Source organism: Chiloscyllium punctatum, unplaced genomic scaffold, assembly GCF_047496795.1.
Source record: "Chiloscyllium punctatum isolate Juve2018m unplaced genomic scaffold, sChiPun1.3 scaffold_1423, whole genome shotgun sequence".
Taxonomy (NCBI): Eukaryota; Metazoa; Chordata; class Chondrichthyes; order Orectolobiformes; family Hemiscylliidae; genus Chiloscyllium; species Chiloscyllium punctatum.
The window spans coordinates 30,001-34,468 of NW_027311157.1; the positions used below are offsets into that span (position 1 = coordinate 30,001).

Consider the following 4,468-nt stretch of genomic DNA (forward strand, 5'->3'; position numbering starts at 1 on the left):
TATGTCTCTGCGGGCCGCACCAGGCTGGTGCTCCCCACAGCTTCACGCCACCCTGCTCCGCCCGCACGCCGGCGTGCAGGTGGCTGCTGCTAAAGGTGGGGAGTGTATGTGCGGTCCGGGTGGCTTTCCTCTGGCGAGGGAGAGACCTTAAGCAAACTCAGAGACAAATCTTGACGGTCGATCACTCGTAAAAATAAAACGTGACAAACTTTGTGTTGGTTCAAGTACGAAAGGATCTCTGTCGGCTTGGGGGTACGCCCGTTTCCGTTTCAACTTGTCTCGCGAGGGTGGTTTCGGGGCCAGCAGGAGAGCTCGTCGGGGTAGCAGGCCCTGCAGCCGTGGTCACCGCCAAACCCCCACAACTCGAGCAAGTGAAAAAAAAAGTAACAGGAGCGAAAGCATCTCTGTCGGCTTGGGGGTACGCCCGTTTCCGTTTCAACTTGTCTCGCGAGGGTGGTTTCGGGGCCAGCAGGAGAGCTCGTCGGGGTAGCAGGCCCTGCAGCCGTGGTCACCGCCAAACCCCCACAACTCGAGCAAGTGAAAAAAAAAGTAACAAATAAGAAAGGATCGTCGGCTTGGGGGTACGCCCGTTTCCGTTTCAACTTGTCTCGCGAGGGTGGTTTCGGGGCCAGCAGGAGAGCTCGTCGGGGTAGCAGGCCCTGCAGCCGTGGTCACCGCCAAACCCCCACAACTCGAGCAAGTGAAAAAAAAAGTAACAAATAAGAAAGGATCGTCGGCTTGGGGGTACGCCCGTTTCCGTTTCAACTTGTCTCGCGAGGGTGGTTTCGGGGCCAGCAGGAGAGCTCGTCGGGGTAGCAGGCCCTGCAGCCGTGGTCACCGCCAAACCCCCACAACTCGAGCAAGTGAAAAAAAAAAGTAACAAATAAGAAAGGATCGTCGGCTTGGGGGTACGCCCGTTTCCGTTTCAACTTGTCTCGCGAGGGTGGTTTCGGGGCCAGCAGGAGAGCTCGTCGGGGTAGCAGGCCCTGCAGCCGTGGTCACCGCCAAACCCCCACAACTCGAGCAAGTGAAAAAAAAAAGTAACAAATAAGAAAGGATCTCTGTCGGCTTGGGGGTACGCCCGTTTCCGTTTCAACTTGTCTCGCGAGGGTGGTTTCGGGGCCAGCAGGAGAGCTCGTCGGGGTAGCAGGCCCTGCAGCCGTGGTCACCGCCAAATCGCCACAACTCGAGCAAGTGAAAAAAAAAGTAACAAATAAGAAAGGATCGTCGGCTTGGGGGTACGCCCGTTTCCGTTTCAACTTGTCTCGCGAGGGTGGTTTCGGGGCCAGCAGGAGAGCTCGTCGGGGTAGCAGGCCCTGCAGCCGTGGTCACCGCCAAACCCCCCACAACTGTTGGGCGCCTACCTGCGCGGGGCAGGAGGACACTTTCCGATTTCAAATCTCCGTTTGCCGAGTCCACCCCGAACGCACGCGGGCGGGCGGGTTCGCATCACCCTTCGTCACAAGGGGCGAAGCCCGTTCCACCGTCTCGTCAGTAGTGCCGACCGGTCTGTGATCGACGAGGGGAGCCACACCAGGTCCGGCCCTGCTGCTTGGCGGCACCGCGTCGTCGGGAGCTCGCGACAGACGGAGGGTTTCGGTGTACTCTCCAGCCACGGGAAACGAAGCCGGTGATGCAGGCGCCGGTCTTTCGCTCCCAAATCGGCTGGGTTTACATCGTTGCTATCTAGTCACGCTCCCTTCAAACCCGACGGGGTACCTATTCCCCTCACCCGTCTGTGCGTATACAGCCTCTTTGCACTTGCGGGATGGGGGTGGTGGTTTAAAGACTCTCGAGTTGCCGCCCGTCGGTCTCCGAGCTCCGTGCAGTAGTGATCCCCAGCGAACTGCCAGCAGGGCGAACGAGCGATCCCGCTCTCGGTCGGGGCGCCTGGCGTCGATCGGTGGTCGGTGGCTTGCGGGCAAGCTGCGCTGTGAGTGTGGGAACGAGTATGACGAGCCGTTGCCGCGACTCCCAGTCCACCTCGGCGGTGGCTGGGCCGGGCGGGCGTCTGCTCGGGCGAGTGCCGCCCCCGCCTCCTCGCAGGAAGTCCGCTCGCCGACACGCCGCCACGTGCACGCGTCAGTGACGCTGCCGAACCGATGGCCGGTGCCCGTTCCCGCCTCTGCTTTTCCTAGGGCAAAGCTGCTGCACGCCTCGTGATACTAGGCGGGCGACATGGTGGCGGTGATCCTGCCTCCGTCGCTGCGGTGCGTTGGGGCACGCATCGCCTCTTGGGCGCCCTGTCCTCCTCCCCCCAATAGACGTATGTTTCTGCGGGCCGCACCAGGATGGTGCTCCCCATCGCTTCACGCCACCCTGCTCCGCCCGCACGCCGGCGTGCAGGTGGCTGTAGCTCAAGGTGGGGAGCGTATGTGCGGTCCGGGTCGCTTTCCTCTGGCGAGGGAGAGACCTAAAACAAACTCAGACAACTCTTGACGGTGGATCACTCGGCTCGTGCGTCGATGACGAACGCAGCTAGCTGCGAGAATTAATGTGAATTGCAGGACACATTGATCATCGACACTTTGAACGCACTTTGCGGCCCCGGGTTCTTCCCGGGGCCACGCCTGTCTGAGGGTCGTTTGGCAATCAATCGCACTCGCCTTGGCTGGCGAGAGCGCGGCTGGGGTGTCGCAGAGGACCCGTCCTCTTTGTCCCCCTAAGTTCAGACTCCGGAGCCCTCCGGCGTCGGAGCGCTTGGCCTTTCCCCCCCACCCTGCACATTCCGTTCGTCAGGCTCGACGCCATCCCCCCGCCGGGGAGCGCGGCCTGGCGTCCGTCTGTGTCGTGGCAGTGGGGCCAGCACGGCTGTCACCGGTCCCAGAATGGCTGTCGGTGGTTCACACTGTGTGTGTGTGCCAACCCTCCTGGTCTCTGGGACACGGAGCTGCCACGAAGTGTTGAGCCTCCAGTGGGGGGTCTGCCTAAGCTCTGCACGTCCGCATTGGGTCCGTCTCTCGGTTGGCTGGCAGTGGAAAGAGTGAAGGGAGCCGCGGAGGTCCGGTGCTGGTGCGCCGCCGGCCTGACCGTGGAGCTCGCCGGTTTGACACGCTGACCCGACTCGATGGTTGATCGATTGAGAGTGCTGGGAGCTGCAGGCCGCCCGCTGCTGCAGCCGCCCGTCTCGTGGTTCGTCCTCGGCCTTAAGTGGCCGGCGGGGCGTCTGATCCTGTCTCCCCTGCTGGCGCCGAGTGCCTGGCCGAGGGAGGAGGTTTTCGTCGAACGCTGTGACTTGGACGGTCGCACGCGCGTGGATCGCTGGCTCTTGGCTCTCCCGTTCAGTCCGCACGTTTTCCGCTCCGTCCTGCCACCGGTCTCGGGAGGTACGGAGGGGTTGGCGGGCGTGGTGTGTGCTCCGTCACCGTGCAGGCACACCTACCACGCCGTCGGCCGACCCCCGCACGGTCCTCCTGGCCATCGGGAGGACGGCGGAACGTCGGGCTGTCGGGGGCCAAGTCGCCAGAAGGCCACCGCTGTGTCTTCCGTACCCTGTCACCGTCGGCGTGCCTTCCTCAACTCGTCCGACTCGGGGCCGCTGGGTTCAGGAGCGGCGTCGCCCGCCGGCCCCACTGAAGGCCGTGCCGTTCCGCGGCTGGCGATCGATGTGCGTGGCGTGCCTGCGCGACCGTTCGCCACTTGAGCCTCGGCACTCCTCTCTCCCTCTCTCTGACCGTCGGGCAGTCTCTGTCTGCTGGTGCCTCGCACGTCCCGGGCGGCGGGTCGTCACCCCCGCGACCGGGCCTCCGGCAAGGCAGGAATCAGGCTGACCCTTCCGCTCGAGTAAGCAGCCGGCACTTCCGAGTTTCGCCTCCCGCCGTGGACGGGGGAGGGTCTCCGGTCCCGTGGAATTGCGCCGAGCACGTCCCCGCGCGTGGACGCGGCGGCGCTGGAGGCGGCAGGGGCGGCCACTCGTCGACACCATCGCTGGCCAAGGGTGGTGAGCGACGTGCGGGTGGCTGGCTCTCTGACCGTCGCGGCGTCGGCCAAACTCCCGTCCGCGGTGAGACGTTGCCGGCCCACTAAGAGGTGGTGCGGGGGATTCGCACGCTGGCGGTGCGGCCTGGCCATCCTCTGACTCTGGGTACGACCTCAGATCAGACGCGACAACCCGCTGAATTTAAGCATATTACTAAGCGGTGGAAAAGAAACTAACAAGGATTCCCTTAGTAACTGCGAGTGAACAGGGAAGAGCCCAGCGCCGAATCCCCGCTCGCTTGACGGGCGAGGGAAATGTGGCGTACAGAAGCGCTTTCTTCGACGGTGCCCAGTCGCCCCAGTCCTCCTGATCGAGGCCTAGCCTGAGGACGGTGTGAGGCCAGTGGCGGTGAGAGGCGGGTCGAGATCGCGTCTTCTTGGAGTCGGGTTGCTTGTGAATGCAGCCCAAAGCGGGTGGTAAACTCCATCTAAGGCTAAATACTGGCACGAGACCGATAGTCAACAAGTACCGTAAGGGAAAGTTGAAAAG

General features: G+C 63.2%; 1 non-coding gene across 1 annotated transcript; it reads left to right on the forward strand.

Annotated features, from left to right (window-relative positions):
- Positions 1–2,430: 2,430 nt before the first annotated feature.
- Positions 2,431–2,584, forward strand: LOC140475132 (5.8S ribosomal RNA). The gene has a single exon (XR_011959711.1). It is a non-coding gene; the product is annotated as a 5.8S ribosomal RNA (ribosomal RNA).
- Positions 2,585–4,468: the final 1,884 nt, after the last annotated feature.